General features: G+C 40.8%; 1 protein-coding gene across 2 annotated transcripts in view; it reads left to right on the forward strand.

Annotated features, from left to right (window-relative positions):
* Clcn5 (chloride voltage-gated channel 5) overlaps positions 1 to 25,835 on the forward strand; it is a 154,585-nt gene that overhangs the window by 35,598 nt on the left and 93,152 nt on the right. Inside the window, exon 1 of one of the 2 annotated variants that reach the window (XM_039099512.2) lies at positions 8,178 to 8,479. The exons of the other annotated variant lie outside the window; for it this stretch is intronic. The gene's annotated coding sequence lies outside the window, so the exon portion shown is untranslated. Of the gene's footprint in view, positions 1 to 8,177; positions 8,480 to 25,835 lie in introns of those variants that run through there. 2 annotated transcript variants of the gene reach the window in all.

The raw sequence follows: 25,835 nt of genomic DNA on the forward strand, positions 1-25,835 counted from the left end.
TTTTACTTATGTGTGTCATTATATTTACAATACCCTTTTGTATGTAGTCAGTACATCCTTGTTTTTTAAATCCAGTCTTCAGATTTCTACCTTTAATTCATTTGTTTGGAACATTGATGTTTCGAAATAACTTTATTTAGATGTACTTTTCATATCATACAATTCACCCATTTAAAGTGTACAGTTGATTCATTTGAGACGAGATAGTTTTATGTGGTCAAGAACATATTATTTAGCCCAGGCTGGGATTGAACTCAAAGCAATTTTCTTACCTCTCTTAAGTTCTGGGATTATAGTATCTGCTGCCGTGCTCAGCTAAAAGTGTACAATTTAATAGTTAAAAAATGCATTTATAGTTGAAAAACCATCATAAAATATAACTTAACATTTTCATTCTTTTAAACGAAACTTGGTACCCATTAATTTCTATTTCTTCAACCCTGTCCTCAGCAACTGCCAATCTACTTCTTGTTTAAAGACCTGTCTATTCTAGAAGTTTCCTATAAATGGAACCATATGGTGTGTGGTCATTTGTGACTAACTTCTTTTAGCTGAGCACATTGATTTTCAAGGTTTACCCGTGCTGCGGCAGGCGAACTACTTCATGTGATGGCTGAATAATACACCATTGAGTAGCAGCAGCACCACACCAGGCTCGCCATTCATCACTTGATGGATGTTTGACTTGCTTCATTTTTTGCCCATTATGAATGATGCTACTATGAACGTTCGCCTATAAAGTTTTGGGTGGACATAGCTTTTCATTTTTCTTGGCTGTACATCTAGGAGAGGAATTTCTAGGTCATGTGGTAACTATGTTTAGTATTTCTGAGGAATTACCAAGCTGTTCGCTCAAGCAGCTGCACACTTTGCATCTCTAGCAGCCAAGTGTGGAGGCTCCAGTCCCTCATCCTTGCTCACAGTTGTCCCTGTCTGTTATGTCATTGTTCCATTTGCATAGGCATTCTTTAATTTAATTCTTTAATTTCTCTTAACAGTGCTTTGGAGCTTTCCCAATACAAACTTTGTCATTTTCCTAGTACATTCACTACTAAGTATTTTATTTGCTTTCATGAGATTTTAAAATACAGTTGTTTTTTAGATACCATTTCAGATTGTACAGTGTATAAAATTGCATGGATTTTTTTTTTACTGGCCTACTGACCTAGTAACTCACAATCCTAATAAACTCATTTCCTTGTTCAGATGGACTTTTTAAAGCGTGAATTTCTGAGGACTTTCTGTGTATTAAGATCATGCCAGCCTCCATATGGTGGCTCGCATTTGTCATCCCAGCACTTAGGATGTGGACGTAAGCGTTTCAGAAGTTCAGTGTCATCTTCAACTGCATAGCAGGTTTAAAGTCTGGCTGGGTTACCTAGTTCGATCCTATTTCAAAACAAACAAGGCCAATAACAAAAAAGGTTATGGCAACTGTAGTTACAGATATGCTCACTATTTCTCCTGCCTACTTAGTCTGCCTAGAACTTGTAGCATCATATTGAATAGCTGCACGACTGTGTTTCTGTTGGTCCTTTAGTATTGATTATGGTGCTAGCTCTAGACTTTTCAGAGATAAGTCTTTAATTGAGTGGTTTTATGTAGTGAAAGGGTATTGACCATAAGAGGGAACTGAGCAAGTGCAATCGGGGCTCAGTGATCTTAGCCCCAGGCACCTGTGGAGACTTCTACCCTAGAGTGGAAGATGGTAGGCTGAAAGGAGAGCTTCTCTTTTGTGTTACCTGCCCACAATGGAACTTTGGTGCTCTGGGGTGTGGGGAAGGACCAGAAACAATAGCAACCTACTCCTCTTATGATTTAACTGTGGCCCTAACTGGGAGCCGGGAGAAAGAAGCATCCTGATCTTCTTGGCTACCCAGGTTGGCATCTTTGTAACCTAGAAATGAGGGCTGATGGTAAAAAACAAAAGTAGGTTAAGATGGGATTCCAGCTCTGCTTTCTGTTTATGTTGAGGTTTACTAGATTTCCTGGAATGTGTGCTTCTCTACTGTGTGAATTTCCTTAGGAAAATTTCCAAAAACTTGAAGTGATTGACTTTAAATTACCTTTTCTTAAATACCAGTTAAACTGTTGTTCTTCTAGCAAGACAATCTGCCACCTACATTGAGGGTCCAAGAAAAGCTTTGAGTTCAGAATTTTAAAAATGGAAAGTACTTCAAAATCTGGACAAAATGAACAAAGAACATCCTTCATACTTTACTCAGAGTCTCCTTTTTTATTTTATTTTATTTTGTTTTGTTTTATGTTCTCTGTGACCTGCTCTGCAAATTCCTTATCTGAAGATAAAGGCATTCAGTTCATGGCTAATTTATCCAGATAATTGCACAGGTGTGCATTTTGTAGGAATAGAAGCTCTTTTCTTCCATAGCCATAGCAAAATTGTGGTTTTTTCAATAAAATCAGCCTTGATTTCATTTGGCATAAAAATGTGATTAAAAAGTTTTTATCATTTGGGAATTTCATACATGTGTACAGTTTGTTCCTTTGTTTAATATGTTTTGTCCGTACTGTAAGTATAGTGGTGTAGTCATTGGCAGACAGACACACTCAGATGTTTTCCTGCTGAAGACATGTGCCATAAAATTCTGAGGCAACCAATCCAAAGGTTGAAAAAAATACTGTCACCGTATCAGCTCAGCAGATCCTGCCAACATCATCTGTGACAAAGGCAAAATACATTTCCCCCACTCATATCCAATATGAAGAAACACTGAGGAATTTACCAAAGATAAAAAGCTCAGGAAATATTACATCTGGGCCTCAACCCAAGGATTTCTAATCCCCAAGTCTAAACTTTTCCGGTCACAATTCTTTGCTGAATAAGCTCTCTGCTGTCTACATGTGACTTTTTTTTTTTAATCTTGTAGAGTTTTAAGGCAAAAACAAAACAAAAAAGGAAAGGAAAACAGAACCCATCTCCCTATCTGTTAGCACTCAGTTTCTGGCCACAGCTAAGTAACCATCACTTTTCAGTCTCTATAAATTTACTTACTGTGGATGGTTCACATAAATGAATAATATACCATGTGGCCTTTCATGTCTGGCTTTTTTCATTTATCATAATGTCTTCAAGGTCCTTCTGGGCTGTAATACGTATCATGTGCTTCGTTCTTTTCATTGCTTAATATTCCAGTTATTGGATAGCTCATATTTTGTTTGTGAATATGTGTTTGTGTTTTCAAAGTATTTGCTATTAACATTTGTACATTTTTTTAGTGGTGAAACACTTTGATTTCTTCTGTGTAGTTTGTTTTTGTTCCTTGATTGACTAAATATCATGTTAAATTTTGAGAGCAATAGCAACAGAGAAGTGCGTATAACTCTGGGGGGGTGTTTGTTCTTCTTTGGTTTTCGATATTATTTTTCTCAATCAGTCTCATTGTTCTTTATCATCTTTTTCTTGGTCTTTCTGTTTTCCTGTTCACTTCTTCCCTTTGTGAGACAGAGAAATACCTATCAACAGGAAGTCTTGGTTTTATTAAATAGATTTAAAGATAGAGACGTTAAGCCTCAGAGAGAACAAGTAACTTGTTCAAAGTCACTCACAACTTAAAAGGCAGATGTGAGATTTGAGATGTGCTGCCTTTTGCCTGATTCCATGGCTTATTTATGTTGCCTGTGTCCCAAATGAGGTGTTTATGAAGTGTTCAAAAGACAGATCTTCCTTGAGACAACAGAAATGGATGTCTGAAGGAAGAAGGATGAACTGCCCTTGGATGCCAGTAGAAGGAAGAATGAATGCCAAGATTCTGAGGGAATCAGACGGGAGTGGAGCGTGCAGGAAGTAGAACGAAGCAGATGTGTGCTGTTGAACACAGGGGAATTTGATTGAGAGAAGGGATGAGTTCATGAACATTTACACTATTGAGTTGGGTACATATGAAACTTGAGAACACCGTTCATTGAATTGGTAGTTGAGGCATTGCATTGTGCCAGGGGAAAGTACAGGACGTTGGCAGTACATTGAGGAACACAATTGCCATGGTTCTCGCCGTAGTAGAGCATGTGGCAGGCAGATAAAAACAATGCTGATCAAGTAAAATGAGTGCACTGCGAGGAGGTCAGAAGACTGACTCCATGACGGTCTGAGGTCCATAGAGAAATTTACAGTGGCAGGAGTTTAGGGCGCAAATGGAAATATCAAATTACTAAAGATGGGTAGTCAGAGATAAAGATTGAGGAATCATTCATAAGAAAGCAGAGTTGCCGATGGTATTTTCCTCCCCTTTTTCTGGGGGAAGGGATAGGACTGCCTTAGCCACACGGAAGAAATGGTGGTTCTTGAGTCTCATTATATTTGCCCTTGTGACTTTAAATTTATTGTATTTATTGTCTGGAGATCTCATCTCCTGTCACCCCTGTGTTGTAGACGCCTGTCTATCTTTATTATCATCCTACAGAAAGCAAACCATGGATCCCAGCACCATGTCTGATATTCTACTGGGCTTGGTGAGCACACTGTGCCTTTGATTAATTGTGACTGTGCTTAAAAAAGAAAGAGTCATGTTTATCACCACAAGTCTCTTCATAGTGCCTGATACATGGTAGTATGGATGTGTGGACAAATTCAAAAGGATCAGATTGGGAGAAAAAAAATCCACTTTTTTTTGTACAAAAGGAGGAGCCACCATTGCTTTGTTGAAAGAAAGTTAGGTTGTCAGCATAACTAATTTTAATTTTTAATTTTTTAATCTTTTTTACCCTGAGACACATTATTTCCATGTAGTCTTCACTATCCCAGAACTGGCTATATAGACCAGACTGGCCTTAAACTCATAGAGCTTTGCCTGCCTCTGACTAATTTTTTTCTTAAACAGGGATGATTTTGCAGGGAATTTTCCTTTTATTGAAAATAGATTTCCCCCTCACATAATATATCTTGATTATGTTTTCTCCCTCTTCTTCCCAGCTCCTCCCCATTCCCTCTTCCACTGGATCTACTTCCTTTCTGTCTGTAATTAGAATACAAACAGGCTTTTGTGGGATAAAAATAAAATAAGATCACATTGGAATAGGACAAAACAAACCAACAGAAGGAAAAGAGCCCAAGACAAGGCACAAGAGTCAAAGACCCACTCATTCACACACTCTGGACTCTCTAGGGACCTTTTGACAATGTCCAGTTGTCAGATAGCTAGACATCTAATGGCATCTGTCCAAGATAGCTTTCTAAATCAAACATTATTCAGTATAGGTTGTGAAATCTACTTAGAATCTACTTTATCTCTTTTCCTTAAAGTAGTGCTTCTCTAAGCATGGGCCTCAGCAGTGGCAGCATCACCTAGGAAATATTCACAAAGAAAATTCTTAAGGCAAGACCCCAACCTGGTGAGGGAGAAAGTTCTGGGAGTGGGGCCCAGTGCTGTTTTGACAAGCCCTCTAGAGGGTTAGGATGCATGTTCAAGTGTGAATGCAGAAAGTGAGAAATAATCTCTTTAGTAATGGAACCCCAGGGAAGCAAGGGTCAAAGGTGGTATATTAGGAAAATCCACAGGAAGCAATGATTTGCAGGTTGAAGTGCTTATTGTTATCAAGTGTTCCTGGAGATTTGCTAAACTGGGGAAGACCAAAGGAGGGGACATGGTCCTGGTTAAGACTGCTGAAATGGGAGACAAGGATGATATCATTCTGAAGTAATACATTTGAGCAGGGAGGGGTCCCAAAAGCTTTTAGTTTGCAGTCATATCTGTCAAAGAACTTACTTTAAAATTTATATTTAATATTAGTCATGTGGGAATAACTTGCCAGTACTATTCCCTCCCACACAGATGCTGTTAATATTTTTGTATTTTCTTCCAAGCTTTGTCTCTGTGTATAAATATTTCTAGACAGTACACATCAAGGCACTCTCAAAGGTTAGAGCAGAGCAATAGGCAGTACTTTGCTGTGGCAGGAAGGGTATACTTGACTCCATGCTCAGTTTATTCTGCAGGGGAAGAATGTTTTTAAAAATTTGATGTAAAGCACACTTTGGCTAATCTTGTCATGTTAGAGAAAAACAGGAAAAACCTCTACATCAAAAACAATTTTTCCCCAAGCCCCATTAAGGAACCTGAGAACACAAGTATGACTGTGAATCAATAGGTCTCCTTTAGGCAGGGAACTCGCACATAAAGAACAACTACACACCTATACTTGTATCCTTTTCTAAAGTTTTTAGTTGAGTGGAGGCTAGGACCAGGGAAGGGTCCATTGGAACATGTCTGTTTGTAGAGAGTGCGAAGCTGGGACACAGGGAAGGATTTTAGAATGTATTTTTTCATGGAGGTAGGTCCCGAGGTGAAGGAATTGTTTACCGTGAAATTGCATACACACTTGAAAGAAAGTAGTAGCTGTGATTAGAGGGTCTTTTCTCTCAAGACCCGAATCTGGCAACCGTCCAGTGACTGTAAGTGTCCTTCAGAACCCAAGAAACTGACACCTACCCAGTTTATAGATGTGGGAAACTAGGGTTCATTGAAGTGAAATGCCACAGTCTGACGTCAAGTAATTGTCAGTGCTAGAATTTTAAACTGTGATTTTTTTCCCCCTCTAAGCCTAGTATAATTTCCACAGTTATGCAGTTGTTATGTGGCAGCATCCTTATTTATTAGACGAAATCAGTGGTCCTTACCTAGCTCTGTATATCAGGACAAGAGAGCTCTCTCAAGTTATCAGTGTCCTTATGGACTCACTGCATCTATTCAGGGATCCCAGAATGGAGGGAAGGAGAGGAAGAGATGATGGATGTATGGATGGGTAGGCGGGTGGGTGGATGGATGGATGGAGAGGGAGGAGGAGTAGGGGACAGCCCTGTTATGCCTTTCTTCTTTTCCCAGAAGTCTAGGATGCTGGAAGGCAGATTTTCAATTTGTAGAGCAGGTGGTGGGCAGGGCTAGGCCAGCAGCAGTGAGCCAGTTCAGCTGTGATGGTGACAGCTGCACCTCTTCAGTTGCCCACAACCTACCGATCTGAGTCACTTGGAGAAGGGACAGGGTGTAAAAGGTTCTTTTGTGTCCATGTGCAACTGGCGTGGAGCTTCCTACATTCAGATTCTAGCTCTGCTGCAAACCAGTGGTGTGACCATGGGTAAGTTGGCTCCTTATGTTCTCCGGTGACACAGAGTATGTAGGGGATACACTCAGAAGATCTTTGTGATCCAGGGGAAGTGGTTTAACTTGAAGCCACACAGTTCCTGGTAACTGTATTTGCAGGCATTTGACCTGTGTTGCAGCTAGAGGCCCGACACTCAGGAAGGCCTTCTATAGTTTGAAGCTCTACCGTTGTTAGTTTAAAATTCTTAATAATTTTGGAACAAGGGGTCTTATGGATTCATTTAACACTGGGTTCCTAAATTAGGTAGAATGTTATGTATGACTTGTGAAAGTGTTTAACTATTTTGAGTATTTCAACTTCCTTCCTCCCTCCTACCTTCCTTCCCTCTCCCCTCCCCCTCCCTTCATTCCTCCTCCCTCCCTCCCTCCCTCTTTCTTTCTCTCTTTCTTTCTTTCTTTCTTTCTTTCTTTCTTTCTTTCTTTCTTTCTTTCTTTCCCCTTCCCTCCCTCTCTCCCTCCCTTCACCCCTCCTTCCTCCCTTCCTCAGTCCCCCTCTCAATTTCTCTCTCTCTCACTCACACACACACACCCCTTCCCTCCATCCCTCCCTCCCTCCCTCTCTTTCTTTCTTTCTCTCTTTCTTTCTTTCTTTCTTTCTTTCTTTCTTTCTTTCTTTTTCCCCCTCCCTCCCTCTCTCCCTCCCTCCACCCCTCCTTCCTCCCTTCCTCAGTCCCCCTCTCAATCTCTCTCTCTCACTCACACACACACACACCCCTTCCCTCCATCCCTCCCTCCCTCCCTCCCTCTTTCTTTCTTTCTTTCTTTCTTTCTTTCTTTCTTTCTTTCTTTCTTTCATTTTCCCCCTCCCTCCCTCTCTCCCTCCCTCCACCCCTCCTTCCTCCCTTCCTCAGTCCCCCTCTCAATCTCTCTCTCTCACTCACACACACACACACCCCCTTCCCTCCATCCCTCCCTCCCTCTCTCTCTCTCTCTCTTTCTTTCTTTCTTTCTTTCTTTCTTTCTTTCTTTCTTTCTTTTTCCCCCTCCCTCCCTTTCTCCCTCCCTCCACCCCTCCTTCCTCCCTTCCTCAGTCCCCCTCTCAATCTCTCTCTCTCTCTCTCTCTCTCTCTCTCTCTCTCTCTCACACACACACACACACACACACACACCCTCCATCCCTCCCTTCTTTCCTCTCTCTCTTCCTGTCTTCCTTCACATTGCAGATAAAACCCAGGGCTTTGTGCATGCTGTGCAAATGCTTTACTACTGACCTACTTCAATAGCCTTCTTCACCATTTTATAGGTTGTCTCCTTGATTACTCTACCTGCTTAATCCTTGGAACCCTAAAGGGTCTGTGCAGTCCCTTTACAGATGGCAAACCGTGCCTTTGCTGAACTCATGTTGTTGACTTGAGTGTTTCCAGGTATGACTGTTCATGTTGGCTGTCCATACAACACTTCTGTGTTTGAGATTTTGTTTTTCTCCTTAGTAATTAACTTCGGGTTGTGTACATGCTGCACCAGTACCCTACTAATGATCCTTATCTCTCACTTTTTTTCCTCTTTAAAAACATTTGAGGGGCTGGGGATTTAGCTCAGTGGTAGAGCGCTTACCTAGGAAGCGCAAGGCCCTGGGTTCGGTCCCCAGCTCCGAAAAAAAGAATCAAAAAAAAAAAAAAAACATTTGAGACATGGTCTCACTAGCTTGCTGGATATCCTTCAACTCCCTTTGTCGCCTGTCGCCTAGGTATTGCAATCTTACTGCCACAGCTTTGAGCTGCTGACACTACAGGTCTGTGTCAGTAGACTCAGCTTTCCCGCCTTCTTCATCTTTGTCTATTGCCTTTTTAAAAAATGCCTTTGATAAGAGGAGATAGGTACGGAATTTATTTGGTGTAAGGTGTGCTTATTAGCTCTTGCTAACAAAAGGTTAGCCTATATCTGTAATGTATCAATGCCTATATCTGTAAAACGGGAGCAAGACTAGCCCATGTCTAAGACTTTCTCTACAGATACCATCTGCTTACGGTTCTTCTTGACTACTAAGTAATAGGAAAGCACTTCGAGAAGCATAAGCGGCTGCTCTTCATCTTTTGGCTTTTGTGGAGCTGGGGCGGAACCCAGGGACTTAACACTCAAGATAACTGTTCTACTGCTGAACAGCACAGTAGCCCTGCTCTTTAAATGCAAGCGCTCATTTCCTCTCTTTACACTATTAATTAGTTTTGGTGTTGGGGATTGAACCTAGGGCCAGTCTTGACTTTTAAAAAACATGCACATATTAATTGCTCCAGCTTATAGCATCTATCTGCCTGTCTTAAAATCTCCCTTGAAAATTCTTACATAAAAATTTTAACCCTTATTTAAGTGTACCTTTTGTTTAGGTACTGTCGTTTGTTGAGGAGAAAGATTTGGCCTATTCACTGCCCCCAAATGGCAAGGAGGGGTGTGTGTGTGTGTGTGTCTGTGTGTGTGTGTGTGTGTGTGTGTGTGTGTGTATCTGTGTGTGTGTGTCTGTGTGTTAGAGACAGAGAGAGAGAGACAGAGAGACAGAGAGACAGAGAAAGACACAGATAGAGAGACAGACAGAGACAGAGACAGACAGATGGAGACAGCTGGAGACAGACAGAAAAACAGAAAGGTGGAGAGAGACAGAGACAGACTGATGGAGATAGACAGAGGGAGTCAGAGACATAGAGAGTACTTTCTTTCTATGAAGCCCAGCTAATTTGAACTTGCATTTATCCTACTTCACTTCCTAAATATTGAGATCATAGTTGTGTTTTTACCACACCAGGCCTACCTATTTTTCTGAAAAGTGCATTTTTAATTCTGTCCCTCCATCCCTCCATCCCTGTGTGTGCATGTGTATGTGTGTGAGGGTGTATAAGAGTTTATGTGGGGGCTGGGGATTTAGCTCAGTGGTAGAGCGCTTACCTAGGAAGCGCAAGGCCCTGGGTTCGGTCCCCAGCTCCGAAAAAAAAAAACCAAAAAAAAAAAAAAAGAGTTTATGTGTACACACATGAATGCAGGTGTCCATGGGGGTCAGAAGAAAATGGTGTATCCCCTAGAACTGGATTTACAGGCACCTATGAGCTGCCTGATGTGGGTTCTAGCACTCAAACCTCAGAATCTTTGCAAGAGCAGTATGCGCTCATAAGCTCTGAGGCCTCTCTCCAGCTCTCAAACCTAGATTTTTTTTTTAGCCAATACAGACAGTCAAGGAAAGAGCAAAATGTGTGTGGAAAGGGAGTAGATTCCTGGAGAGGATAGAATGATTAGCGTGTATTACTGGAGGCACTGTAGTCCAATGGGAACAATTGAAGTGTAAGCGGCTATGGTGGTTTGAATGAGAATGGCCCCCATAGGCTCATATATTTGAATGTTTAATCATCAGGGAGTGGCACTACTTAGAAGGATTAGAAGGTGTGGTTCTCTGTAAGAACAGCAAGTGTTCCCCTTAACCACTGGCTTTCTCACTCGGATCTTATCTTATTTTTTTTCTGGAAGCTGAATCCTCATACTGTAGCCCACCCACCCCCCCCCAAGCAGAAAGGGAAAAGTAATGATCAAATGAACAAATTCCAAACTGGTGTGGAAATTGCATCAAAAGCCACCATGATATTCAGTTTGTCCCAGCTCAGAGTTAGCCTGAGGAAGTTTTCACTCCAGTTACGTATTTGTTCAATGAATTCTTTAAAGTGTAAAAGTTGTGTCTTCCAAGAATCACTATTGAAATCCAAATGTTAACACATCTGTTTCTTTGTCTGACTAGCACCCTGAAAATAGCAACAGTTGACCTTTGAACAGAATAGCAAAAGGGTACTGAGAGGAATGCATTGTGCTATAGTTACTTGTATTAAAGCTAAACACTGAACCCCAGCAGCACGCATGCTCTCAATTCCCAAGTCATCAGATTCTTGGAGGCATCATTTAGGAAACTAGTATTAGTCCTCGGGCCCAGTTTATTTTGCCTTCTAATGTCATAGCTTTGTGTCATGGCAGTGTCATAGGCTAATGTCCTGGCACAAATGGGGACGATTGGACTGCTTTCTCTGTTGGCCAAGTTTAGGCTGTTTTTTTTTCCCCAGAGCAACAGTGATGAAAAACTGCCTTTAATGCAGATGACCTTTAGGGAAACAAAAAAAACTTCAGAATAAACATTTAAAAACCTTGAATGTCTTAAAGGGCCACAAGGAGCATAGATGCAAAGGACCCCTTGCTCCTAATGGGGGTCTTTGGTATCTGCTTTCAGGATTTCTTTTTATTTTTTAATTTTTTAAAAATTTTTCATCTTTATTAACTTGGGTATTTCTTATTTACATTTCAATTGTTATTCCCTTTCCCGGTTTCCAGGCCAACATCCCCCTCCTCCCCTCCCCCCTCCCCTTCCTTATGGGTGTTCCCCTCCCAACCCTCCCCCCATTGCCGCCCTCCCCCCAAGCGTCTAGTTCACTGGGGGTTCAGTCTTAGCAGGACCCAGGGCTTCCCCTTCCACTGGTGCTCTTACTAGGATATTCATTGCTACCTATGAGGTCAGAGTCCAGGGTCAGTCCATGTATAGTCTTTAGGTAGTGGCTTAGTCCCTGGAAGCTCTGGTTGCTTGGCATTGTTGTTCATATGGGGTCTCGAGCCCTAATTCCAACACATGCAATCATATGAAACAGGATGGGAAGAGTCTTTTTCCCTATCAAGGGCTGCTGACCACTGAAAGGATTCAAGGAAGGGCCGTGGGAAGGAGCAGCGGGGAGCAACTTTTAGAAAGTAAAGGCATAGGATAGGTTTCATTCAAATGTTTGTTAAATTAGGAAAAGAGAACATGACCCCCCTCCCCAATAAGTACAGCAAGTAATTTGCAAGAAGTACTTTATTTTATGCTACTGGCAATTATGAGAAAGAGAGGAAAACAGCAACATACTGAATGAATGACTGATGTAAAGACTGCCCTCCTGCACGTACAGATTTAGAGTGCATGCAGCTAACCGTACCAACGTTTGCTCTTCAAAGCGCTCTTGAAGTTGTAACGCAAGGACGTGTGCACACAGACAAGACTATTTACCACACTTGAAATGCAAACTGTTTATACTACTCTGTCCGTTGTCACAACTTCTTTTGTTTCTACTTGTATGTGTCCCAAATGAGGAAGTCTTGTTGCTTTTTATTGCTTGTTAGGCGTGGATTTGTTTTGTTTTTCTTTTATTCTTAGCACTCCCATTTTTGTTTTGTTTTGTTTTTTTGGAACAGGTCTCATAGCCTAGGCTGGCATTGAACTTACATCCTTAGCTATTTAAGCTAAGGATGAGTTTTGAACTCTCGATTCTCCTGTTCCTATTTTCCTAATCCTGGAATTAGAGGTACACGTTAGCACTCTGGGCCTAGATTTTTCTTTCTTTTATGGTGTTTATTTGTTTTGAGGGTCTTACTTGTTTGACCTGGGATTTCCTATGTAGCCGAGGCTGGCCTTGAACTCCAAGTGATCCTTGCCTTACCCTTCAGAGTGCTGTGATTATAAGTGAGAGCCACCATTGTGGGAAAGCTTTTCTCAACTAACATTTTATTTATTAATCTCCATGTATCAGTGGGGCACAGATGCCTATTTTCATAGCTGGGTTAAGGGGTTGCCTAAGTTCCTTAGGAGTCTGCGCATTCTTCTAGCTCTATTGAAGTATACTTGGAAGAGAAAATATCTATAATTATTATAAACCATTTGAGACAGAGATGATATGTTTTGTTCATGTGCAGATACCTCAAATTGAGGCTTCAATGAGTCAAATCAATTGAAGTAACGATTTAATCACATTTGGGGATTAAAAATATGCAAATGACTATAGCTGTGAGAGAACCGTGCTTGGTACAAAGTGCATTTGATAAAGAAGCAAGTGTCTTTCTCATTTTAGAGTGTCCATATTCACTGGTTTACAATATTATTTGATAATGATTAGCATCTGAAAGTTAGCAGTGCATTTTCAGTTTTTCATTTGGCAATGAAATTTTGTTTTAACTTTATTATTTCATTTGATTTCAGGAGTAGTTGAGTAATGTGAAAAATATAGCTTCAGTTTCTTATTTTATTGTGATATTTCACTTTTTTTACTGTTGTGTGTAGTGATTCATTTATTTCTAATACTGAATGAATATGTCTGGACCCAAAAATGTTTTGGATTTCAAATTTGTGGGTACCTCGGGGATGGGATTCACTCACTTATGCTTTGTATAAATAATGTTAGACATATTAGTCTGAAGATAATTTTATATAATGATTTAATTTTTTTGCAAGACATGGAGCTTCATGGTATAGAATTTTCTTAAAGGTTTAGATTTCGAAGCATTGCAGAATTCAGATTGGAGGATTAAAGAGAGATGTCAGGCTGTAATCTAGTGGTTATGTGCTGTAGAACAAGCCTTACCAGCTTGTTTGGTTGCCCATCTTATTCTATTTGGTTTTCTCCTGTTATTTCATAGGATCTTTTTTGTGTGTGGTGTATATATGTCTGGCATATATGGAGGTCAGGGGACAACCCCCAGGAATCTGTTCTGCCCTTCTACCCTGTGGGTTCCAGAGATTGAACTCAGCTGTCAGGCTTGTCCACAGGTACTTTTACCTGTTGAGTCATCTTACTGGCTCCTTGTGGCAAATCTTTAAAGAAGAAGTTTCTCTTTGTAGTTATAATTTGATTCCATTTTTTCATTTTTAGTTCATATAAAATTTAGTTATAGGATAAATTAGGAATCTATCTTTCTGTCTCTTATAATAGATCATTTCCAAAATGGGTTAATGAAAAATTCAGTGTTTCTTTTTGATACATTTTTAGACAGGGTCTTACTGTGCAGTTCTGCATGGCCTGAAACTTGCTGTATAGACAAGGTTGGCTTCGAACTCACAGAGATCACCTGACTCTGCTTTCTGAGTGCTGAGATTAAAGGTGTGTGTCACCGTTCCTATCTGTGTTTCTTTACTGCTGGATTTCTGGGTGTGTTAGTTTCTTTTCTCATTGCTCTGATGAAAGCAACTGAAGGAAGGGTTTGTTTGGATGTACGATTTGAGGGAACATAGCCCATCCTGATGGGAAAGGCATGGTGGAGGGAACATAAAGAAGATTGTCACATTGCATGTGAAATCAAGAAGCAGAGGGGTGGGGGGAGAGGCTGGTGCTCAGCTTACCTTATCCTGCTTTTTAAAAATTAATTAATTAGTTAATTAATTAATTTTATTTTTAGTGTGTAACCCCAGTCCAAGGGATGATTCTATCCTTATTTCAGATGGATCTCCCCTCCCCATTTAAACCCCTCTGAAATGTGTAGGTAATCTCAGGGCTAGTCAAGTTGACAGTAAAGATTAACCCCCACAGTATGTTTACTATGCTGCTAGTGCTCCAAACCAGAAAATTACACAATAAGGAAAAGTTGGAGGCAGGAGCCTGAAACGTGAACACAGACACAGAAGAAGTCGAAGCCTGAATACTGATGAGGGAACCAGCTGATATTGCCAACACACATTTTGGAACTGCTGATATAGTGTTATATGTTACTGCCTCATGTGCCTAAAATACCTCATTGGCCAAAATTCATCTGCTTATTGAAGTTTCAAGAAGGTAACCTTTTGAAGCTGAAGCCACATCATTGCTTGTACCTGTTAAGTTTGTCAAAGGTTGCTCATAGTTTCCTTATATGTAGGCCTTTTCCTATGTCCTGCAGCTAGCTTCTTTGGGGGTTCGAGTGTACTTCTTATACAAGATATATGGTAGCTTACCTTGTAAGACCATCTCTTAACTAGATTCAGAGGTTAATTGTGTGTACCTTTGAGTTACTACCAGCAAAGCACTGTTAAAAAGAAGTCTCTGATAATTAGAAAATACTTATACATGTATAAAATTGTCAGAGGGCAAACTCAATAAAAGTTAAAAAGCAATCTCTTAGTTGCTGCTTATTAAATCTAGTCCCACCAGGTACAAGTTTAGCAAGGGGAAGAATGACCACTTTCATATAGGATGTCTGTGGCAAGATGTACATGCTAAAAACTGAATGCTTCCAGACGGCTAGAGTTACTTTATGTGACAGTGTTTCCAAGGACTCTTCAAATGCTCTTCTGGAAGTCCTCATGCAAAGGGGCAATCTTAATCATGCTCTGTTTAAAATGGGAGGTAGGGCACATGGCTATTTTAACATGCACTCACTCAGGTGTGAGGGTTTGCCAGGGAAGAGGGGAATGTGGGCTACTTTACAGATTACGTAGATGGCAGGAGTTTTCATGTTTTTACTGTTGCTCTTCTAACCCATTTTGCTTTCTGTGCTTACAATCCCAGTCCATCTCACCTTGCAGAAAATCAGCTCCATCCCGCAAGGCAGCCTTTTGTATCTCCTAATTTCTTACTTCGTGTCCCTTTCTTAGGACTTAAACTTTTCCCTTTAGAGAAACAGGCTCCTTCTGGTTCATCAAGAAACCCTGGGTTTCTATTGTACTTTTTTATCCCCATACAGCCCAGCGAATCTAAGCGTTCCTCCTCCAGTGCTGTTATTGTCTAACACTGGCCGGGAAGTGTTTCAGGTTCAGATGGCTCCTCGTATTTCCAAGTTACTGAATCCCAGTAGGGCTGACTAGGTTTCTTTTCTCTCTTTCAATTAAACCCAACAAACCTGTCCTACAAAATAACTATTTTTGTCATGTCTCTCCCTTAGCCATGAGTACTTATTGACTGAGCCAGAAACTATTGTAATTTCCTTAACTTTCAAGGCTGTCTGCACCTCCCCTCACCTAATTGATCTCTCCTTAACTCACTCCACACTTTAAAGGACCGGTAGTGTCTCCAGTTGCAGGTGGAGGCACTACCATTCTTCCTTAAAACAGCTGTGCTGAAAGGCCTGCTGATCTTAATTACAGTTTTAGCCTCTTTAAACCATTACAAGTTGTCATTTTTGCAAAATATAATAAAATCACTGCAGAATAAGCTTATAAAGCCATATAAAAGATAAGCATCATTATTATTAGCTTTATAAGGCATAAACTCACGGTCGAATTGCTATAGAACTTCCTTAGTGCTTGTTCGTGTCTGCACTTTACTTCCAGAAACATAGATAATAAGGAGCTTGGGACTGGCATAAGCCTTGAGCCACAGTGTGAGGCCCATTGGCTCTGCCTCCTGCCTTCTCGAATTGCCTTGCTCTCTACTGAATCTCCCCCTCTACCCTGGTCTTCTCTGTGATGCCCTGTCTCATTTCAGCTGCTTTATCTGCATGGGCTACAGGTTGAGGCTGAACTTACCTTGCATCTCCATGAAGCTATGTTGAATGGATCTAGTGTTTTTTTCCAACTCTTCTTTTCTTTTCTTTCTTTTTTCTTTTTTTTTCGGAGCTGGGGACCGAACCCAGGGCCTTGCGCTTGCTAGGCAAGCACTCTACCACTGAGCCAAATCCCTAACCCCTTCCAACTCTTATACTGCTCCGGAATCCCTTTAATACTATAATGCATACTGTTGTATGCATTTTATCCTTCTACAATAATCCATTCTCTGTTAGACTACCCTACTCTGTGCCTTTGCAAGGAGCCTGAGCTCTTACAAATAATGAAACATGTCTTCCTTTCAGAAACCTATGGCACAGAAGGCTTTCAATATATATAAGCTGAAGGAATGAAGCAGTCTTTTTTTTTTTTTTTCAAATGAAAGTATCTTATTTTATTGCCTCTAAAATGGTTGTCCATAATATATAAGTAGGTACTTAAGATATGTATTTCAAAAGTATATTAAGCTGATTGATTATGGTCTAGGTACATATAAAGCACTTAGCCAATATTCTTTTATGGAACCTTTCGGTCACTCTGTAGAGGTGACTAGGGTGTAACACTGAGGTGTTGTACCTTTCTTAGACACTTCATCCTGACTCCCACCAGTTATATTTACTCCCAGTTTTGTAGACTGTCATGTGTTAGGAATATTGTGAGACTTACAAATGTTTTTATATGTCCAATTTTTACCTGTGTGTGTGAACACACAATCTTTTTAGAGGCTAGAGAAAATAATAAGCCAAGAGCCTGTTTCAGGTTCGATCATCATCCAGTCTCCACAGCTGTTGATTGGCCAATGGTTTCTTCTTTATGCATTAGTTGTAAGGTCAGGATTTATTGTCGGTGTCCCATTGCTCCATCTCAACCAGTGGATTCTCCTGTACCATTGAAACACTTGCGTATTGAGGGGTTTGATGATGTTACTGCTTTAAACAAAGGATACTGAGAAATTTTGAAACTTGCAACTTAAACTGTAACACTTGTGCAGAGTAGTGGCCAAATCCCCAGTTACAGCTCAGCCATTTGCCATGAAGTGAACACAGGTGTGTAGCAAAAAGTGGTGAGAATTTGCTTGGGAACGTTGTTTACCTTCTTTCTTTCGCAGCCCAGGGATGGCTTCCTAAACACATGGCATCCCTGAGGCTCTATGTTATGAACTGTAAATAGTAATTCATGTGCAGAGGTGCTGCTCCATGGAAGGAATGAAGTCCTTGACTTGTTTCTTTGTCCTAAGAGATTGATGCCATCTGTCTGGCAGCCCAAACTCTGACAACTGCCAAGATCTGTAGGGTCTTTTCAGTTCATTTATTTGTTTTAAAAGAGACTTCCAGGTGTTTTGAATTATATTTAGTTTGCGGTTAGTGGCAAATTTACGAGCTGACTGGCTATATCTTGACTTGTGCCACAGAATCTACAAAAGGTTCTCAGTGTGTTTCTTCTTTTTTCTCTCGTATCTATATACACATACATGAAATATTCTCATAGGCAGGACCTTTATACATGGATTACTATTAACACTTAATAATAAATGATATACAAATGTTTTTTGCCTCTGAAATTTCAGTATGAAAACAAAATAGCAAAATTCTCGTTTTCCAACTATTAACTTTCAAATGGTGGGTTTTCACATGCTATTTGTGTCCTATCCTAGAATTAGACATAACTCTCCTAAGGTTCCTGTGGCTAGGAAACCTGCCTGCTTGCTTTGGAAAGATCTTGTGTGGCTTACAGGGTTGGCATTTGAATGAGCACACAGTAAAATTCCTGGTGATCACCCCGCTAGGCTACACATGCCTACAGTTCCAGGGCTTGAACTGAAGCCTGCTTAGGAGCTGAAGAGCATCCTTGGCTATCCCGAACGACTTGAGACCCTGACTTAAACAACCCAAACGAAAATAAAATTTACAAGCTTACTGAGATACAGCTTTAAATTACCCTAAAATCTGGCACATCACTGATAGAAAACTCTTAACATCTTTGTTTAGGAAGAAGAAAGATGTACTTAAATGTCATTGTTAGTGTTCGACTCCAGGAGAACTGTTCACACTGATGGTCTAACATAGTTTGAACACTTTGCTACTCCAGTCTGCTGAGTGTTTTGCCCATTTTTTCTTACCCCTCCCCCTGCAATAATTTCTTAGCTAAATGTTACATGAACCTTGAGATAAACACTAGCAGGTTCTGAGTTTGCCTGCCTATATGAATAATTAAGGAATATTGGTCACCAACCTGACAAAGGTTGGCATATGTGGGTCTCTAACTTCTCCTTGTTTTCGTAAGTAGCTAATTAAGTTCTGTTCGCCTGTGAAAAGGGAGCTCATGAAGTTACATGAGGTAGAGTACAATCAGGGTGTGTGGCTGCGAGGCTGTTTCCTTGAGTTAACTATGGAGGATTTGTTATTTGGTGGCTCAGTGATATTAAGCAATAGGATAGTTTAAACAGACTTAAGAATCCAGCACGACAAGTTAGAAAATAAGGTGGCTGTGAACTTCTGGCCTTTGAGAGAGATGTCCTGAGCACTCTTCTTCTACCTAACTTGAGCTCTTGAATTTAAGGTTTCTTCCCCACACCCACCTCTACACCACCAGGGTCAGTTTTAGAGCAGTGTTTCTCCAGAGATCTAGAGAAGGAAGGGTTTCTGGTTTTCCTTGCTTTTTCATTTAAGAGCTTTGTTTAAACTAGGATTGGGATGGGGGAGAAGCAGTTTTTCCACGTGTAAGGAGAGTATCTAGTTGCATTTTGTGTTCTTTTGTTACAAAAGTCCCACAGTTGTACATGTTTAACGTTATGTGATGTGTGTGTGTGTGTGTGTGTGTTTGTGTGTGTGTATGTGTTAAATTCCATAGCAACAAGAGAAGCAGAATTTGGATGAGTGTAATAACTCTCATGGGCTGTTTTAGATTCCGTATGTAATCACTGAGGAGAGAAATAAAAGCATGAGTTTCTTTTTTCATTAAGTGATTTATGTATGCAATCTAGCACTTTGCTGGCCGAGGCAGGATTAGGTGTTCCAGGCCAGTGTGGGCTACATAGTGAGTTCTAGCCCAGTCCAGGGTTTGCATTATAGCAAGACTTTGTCTAAAAATATTATTATAGTTTGAACAGTCATTATCATATGATCCAAAAGCTTTCTTGAGCAAGCATTGTGTGTAGCACTGTGGAGGACACTAGAAGAGTATGCCTTGAATTATGCTATTGTTCACGGAGCAGTAGAGTGGCGCTGATGTAAATATAATGTAGTGACTGCCATGGTCCAAAGGGAGGTTAGGGAAGGAAGAGAAGAATATCCAGGAATAAATGAGGCTTGGGCTTACCTTTAATTAATACTTAATATTTAGACACGTGGAAGGAGGGGGTAACAATCCACTGTGGCTGAGAAATACAAGTCTGGTTGGAGATTGATGGTGGGGGATGACCAAGTAGGCTTGACTGGAGAAGGCTGTGAAGAGCTGCCAGGCAGAAGAGGAATTCAGCTGACAACAGGGAATGAGCTTGGAGAGGAATAACTGAGAAAGGGGTGTAAAACAATCAGATCCTAGGCATCTAAGCAGAGAGTGGGGATAGAAAATAAGGAGATGGGGACTGGAGAGATGGCTCAGTGGTTAAGAACATTGGCTGTTTTTCCAGAGGACCTGGGTTTGATTTCCAGCACCCACATAGTGGCTCACAACCATGTTTAACTCCAATCTCATGGGACTCCACATCTTCCTCAGGTTTCCACAGGCAAAAGACATATACATAATACACAGATATACTATCAGAAAATAGTAATACATGTAAAATAAATACATTTTTAAAAAGAAAGGAAAGGAATAAGAAAATATTGGACACAAGCAAGTCCAGAGTTAGTGATAACTTAGATTTCTAGGACTAAAGGGCGAAAGAGAAAAAAATACCTAAGTAGCTAAAACAAAATTACACTAGTGATTGCAGGGAACTTTGAGAGAAGAGTCTGCCTTTGAGGAAGTATAATGACTTTGTTTTAGATATGTGACTCAGGTCTCAGCCTTGTGATTTGGTGATAAATGGTTTGAATTAGGCTGTAGCATGAATGAGAGAGCAGGAATTAGATATTTAGAATTTGAAATTCATTCGAGGAGAATGATCTCTGAAAGTCATAACAGAATTTTGAGTTGATTAGGAAGATGCATTCTTATCACTGACTAGGCGTATTAGGAACATTGAGGGTGAGATGGCAACAAAGATTGAAAGGAAAGACCATTAGAGAGGAGCACAGAAACCCAGAAACCCTTGCAAGGGTTGCACAAATGAAGATGAGGGCATTTCTAGAATTAGGGAGCCACCTTATAGCAGAGTCAAAGAAGAAATGAAGGAAAAAAGAGCAACTTCCTTGATTTGGTTTTTTAAAATTTTTGTAGCTTATTAATATTAGTGCTTTATTAGACCTTCTTCATAAAATTATAAGCTTATTATAACACAACTAATGATAGTGTATCATTTGGTACAGCCCTGTTTAGTCTTATATTTCATTCTGAGTGAGTAGATATTCCTAGAAATACCCATGATTGTTTTGGCTACAGAAACCCAGAAAACAACATATTTTAATATTTCTTGGCTTAATAATTAATTAATTAATTCATTATTTCTGGAAGGCTTGCCATTTTCTGAAGGAAAATGGAGGAGGAGTGGATGGGAGGGAGCACAGAGTTGTGAGGGGAGGGGCGAGGTACTGGGAGGAGAGGAGGGAGGGGAAACTGCAGTCTGGTTGTAATATGTGAGAGAATAAAAAAAGCAGAAACTAAGAGAATTTCATATGAGCATTTTATCTACATTACTCCTTCCCTCTAGTTCCTCTCATCTCCTGCCATTCCTTTTCAAACTCACCATCTCTTATTGTGTCATTATTGTTATACTTCTGTATATAAGTTTATAAATCAACCTGCTGAGATCATTTAGTGCTGCTCATATGTGTTCAGGGCTGACCTCCTGGGAGTGACTAACCTATCAGGGGCTCATCCCTAGAGAAGGCTTACTCTCCTTCTCTCAGGAACCATTGATTGCCTGTAACTCTTCATATAGGGATAAACCCGTGTGAGCATTTCCCCAGCCACATTGGCTTGTTAATTGTTGCTGTCATCTTTTAGGTCTTGTTTAAGGAACCACATTGTTGAGATTTCCTGGGTGGAGCTTCCCTGTCCTTTATAGCAAGTGGTATCTTGACTCTGCTGTGGGCCAAATGGCATATGGCAGAAGCCTGTACACACTCTCTTAAAACGTATAACAGTATGTCACAAAATTTAAGCCAAATGGGATTTCTTAAAACAGTTTCAGCAGATTTTCTCCCCCTACTGAAAATATTTATTCATAATAACTTTTACTAAGAAGCTAGAGATGGAACCTTACACGTGTTAGGTGGGTGCTGTATGGGCACTGAGTCACACTCCTAGCTTTTAATGTCAACTTTAGTATGAAGGAATTAAGGTGTAGAAGTGTCAGGCATTTGCTCGTAAGGGTCAGCTCAAATCAGACAGGGTTAGGAGATTCTAATTCTGCAGATTATTTACTGTCTTTTTTCCCCTTTTCTCGGTGAGTGAGTGAATGAAGAGTAATTTTAAACTCAGTGTATCTCATCAGTTGGACATCATTTCAGATCAAGACTTATTCATAAACTTGTATCATTATGGAGTAAGATGTGGGCGGTATTTGTCGTGTTAGTAACCACCACACCTTAGGTGGGTGGCTAGAACTGAGACTGAGGATGGAGTTCATGCCATGCAACACGACACACCCTGAAACCCTCTTGAATTAGTAAACCACTTTATCCATATTATGCAATATGGATAAGGAGAAGCGATTTGAATAGCTGCTGATAAGACATTTTGGGGCTCTTGAAATGGCAATACTTAGAACAAAATGGGAACCGAGTAGGTTTATTTCCTAACAAGTTAGGGAGAGCCTACTGCTATCTGAGGCATGGAGCAATAGTAGTGAGTCTCTTCCCTTGGGGAAAGATACGGTGCAGTTCAAATAACTTGGATGCAAAGCAAGATGTGTGGCAAAGCTCTACGAGACATTCATAACAAAGCCATGCTTAGATCAGACTTTCAGAGGAAATGGAGGTACAGAGGACTGACAGCTCCTACGAAAAAGCCTAAGCAGAGAGAATGAATCTACTCCTTCTGCCCCTCAGCCCAGTGGTGAGATGTAATATGTTTATGTACCAAGTGAATGGTGTAACTGTCTCTATTTTTAGAAGGGACTTGAGCTCATGAGTAAGCTCCTTCCAAGTTGTCAGGATTTTTTTTTCTTTTTTTCGGAGCTGGGGACCGAACCCAGGGCCTTGCGCTTCCTAGGCAAGCGCTCTACCACTGAGCTAAATCCCCAAACCGTCAGGATTTTTTTGTTTAAGTTTCCCTTGAGTAATAAAAATGAAATTCACTCAGATGCCATTGTTATCATGTATTATCTCTTGGCTTTAGAATGACTGACATTGGGAAGTGAGCAAATTATGAGTGTTTAATATACTTTTAGGGGGATCATCAGCACAGCACAGCACAGGTAGCCTGCCCAGGGCCAAAGGCAGCAAAAATACATTGAATGCCTTGGTGTATACTCAGCATACAGTATTCTGCTCTTTATTCATAACAGTGCAACTTGAACAGCTTAGTGAAGGGTGCCACAACCTCTCCATTCCTGCTCCTGATCTCGTTCTTGGCTTGACCATTTTCTGGGTTAGTGCTAGAGTCCATGGCATTTTCTGTCTGTCCTTTCCTTCTTTGTATTTTCATGTGCCTGAGCGTGCATGCATGTGTGTGTGTGTGTGTGTGTGTGTGTGTGTATGTGTCCATGTATGTTATTTACACACGTGTGCACTTGCATGTGTAAATACATGTGCCTATGCATGTGAGAGGGATAGTGAGATTGCTCTCCTCTGTTACTGGCCGCCTGTTCTTTTGAGGCAAGGTCTCTCACTGAATAACATCTAGCATAGTGCGCCAAGTCTGGCAGCCAGCAAGCCCAGGATTCCTTCTGTTTCTGTTCTCTTCAGTGCTGGGGTTGCAGGCCTATGTGAGAGCATCCATTTATATGGATGCTGGGATCTAAACTTTGGTCTTCATGTTTGTATGGTAAGTGCTCTTAACTGCTGAGCCATCTCTCAGTCTTTCCAGTCCTGTCTTTGGCTTTTCATTCTGTAATGTTGCTCAAGCTTGAGCACACAAGGTCTGTAGAAAATTGAAATTATTTCTCACACTCATTTCTGTTATAGTGGTTTGGTGATCATCTTTATTCAGGAATTATCCCAAAGATTATTGCAAGACTCATCTTCATAAACCTGGGCAGAATGGGTTGCCAATTCAGGAAGGCGTCTCTGGCATCTCCTGAGTCATTCCTAAACTCTCTCATCAGTAGATTTTGAGGACTATATTTAGAGCTTCCTAGTGAGCGTATTTCCACTGACCACTGGGTTAAACTTTCGGAAAGAGCAGTTTCTTCCTGAAGTTCAGAAACTGATACAGCCCGTTACCTGGAGCGCTCTCTCACAGCCAGCCTAGTCGTTTGAATAGCATCATCAGAAACTTCTGCCCGCCCATCTGGACTAGCTGCCTTGCTTGAATAACTGATTTTAAGTCAGTCATTTAAAAAATGTACTACTGATTTTAGTCTTACCCAAGTAAGGAACTCCGTAAAAGATTAAGGGGTGTGACCTTATTGGAATAGATGTGACCTTGTTGAAGGAGTTGTGTCAGTAGATGGGAGCTTTGAATTTTCAAAAGCCCTCAACAGGCCCAGCTTGATTTTGCCAGCCTGTCACTTGCAGATCAGACATGAGCTCTCAAGTCCTTCTTCTGCACCTTGTCTTCCTTTATGTTGCCATACTTCCTCTCCATAATAATAGACTAACTCTCTGAAACTATAAGACCCGAATAAAATGCTTTCTTTGAAAAGTTGTCCAGGTCATGATGTCTTTTCACAGCAACGGAACGTTAACTAAAACAAACATGCATTTATGACAGTCCCTGAGCTTTTTTTATTATATGTTTTGGTGATGGTTAACAGGGTATTGCCCTCATGGCCCTGCACATCTTAGGTACATACTGCACAACTGAACTATACCCCAACACTCCCTCCAGCTTTCTTGTATTCTCTTTCATTTATTTCCTCCACTCACATATCTGACTCCAGTTTTCCAGAAAGTAGATCCACATAACCTTTGGTCCTCATCTACTTGTGAGTATACAAAGCTTTGGAGTTTGGTAGATAGGCCCATTGTCTTGGCAGTGAGACAAGGACTATTCTGACTTGTTTTTTTACTAGCTTTTTGTTCTTGGAGTAGCAGTTTACTTTGTGTCTCAAATTTTCACAATATGTAAGTGGGGGTAACTAGTTGTACTAACCTTTCATATTTATGTTGCTGAATTCCTTGTGGGTTTTTTTGTTCAATTGTATATTGGGCATCTGTCCCAGATGTCGAAAAAGCATCTCAAACTTTAATTCACCAAAAGGTGAAGTCCTGGTTTTCTACCCTTGCCTTTCAAAAGGACCAGCTCCTCTTCCAGTGTTGTAAAACTCCAATTGCATCCCCTGGTTGCTCAAGCCAAGGCTGCAGAACCTTTGAGAATGCTACAGTGTCCAGATCCTTGAAACCCATTGTTTCTTACTCTTTAATCCCAAGACTTGATGAGATGTAGTGGCTGGATTTTGAAATGCATGTCCAGTCCGACATACATTAGGAGTGGCTAATGTCCTACACCTCTATTACTTCCATCTGCCCTGGGCTCAAAAGCCTTGGTGCTCTACCTTCTGTGTGAACAACACAAGTATGATCAGGAGACAGAGCCTACCTTTCAGGCTTTCTTTCTGATGGCTCACATTACAGATCCTCAGCATTCTTTTTTGTTTGTTGGTTTTTATTTTGATCACATCATCGCACAATATAAAGCAGGCAGGCTTCCAACTTGCCATTCACCTGCCTCAGCCTCCCATTGCTGAGATTCCGGAGGTGTACTACTACACCCAGATCAGATCCTGTCCATTCTTGCTATTTGTCCTTTATGTATGACCTGCTATTGTTTCACCTGCAGAACAGGGAACATGATCATTACTTCATAGATATTTGTGGGAACAAATTAGTTACATATGAAAAGTACTTAATGTTGTCGATTGGGTCTAATGTTATTGATGTTAATCCAGCTCCCCAAATCATATGAGAGCCCACATGTCTGTGTTAAGGGTCTCTGTTCCTAGTTGGCTCAGAATGTGAAAGAAAGTGGTCAGCCGCTAATGGCTGGGCAGGGCGACAGAGGTGGGACTTTTAGGATTCCCAGGCAGGAAACACAGGAGAGAAGGAAGAGATTTCTCCAGGACAAGGGCATAAGAGACAGACCATGCAGGGAAGATACAGGAGGGAGAGATGGACGAAATATAGACACAAAGGGGAATGCAGCCCCAGAAGGCTGCCCAAAAGGGTCCAGGACAGAAAAGATAATATATAGATGTAATAAATGTTACTCAGGAATGTGGGAGGGGAGTGTTTTAG

The sequence above is a fragment of the Rattus norvegicus genome, chromosome X (genome assembly GCF_036323735.1).
Source record: "Rattus norvegicus strain BN/NHsdMcwi chromosome X, GRCr8, whole genome shotgun sequence".
Taxonomy (NCBI): domain Eukaryota; kingdom Metazoa; phylum Chordata; class Mammalia; order Rodentia; family Muridae; genus Rattus; species Rattus norvegicus.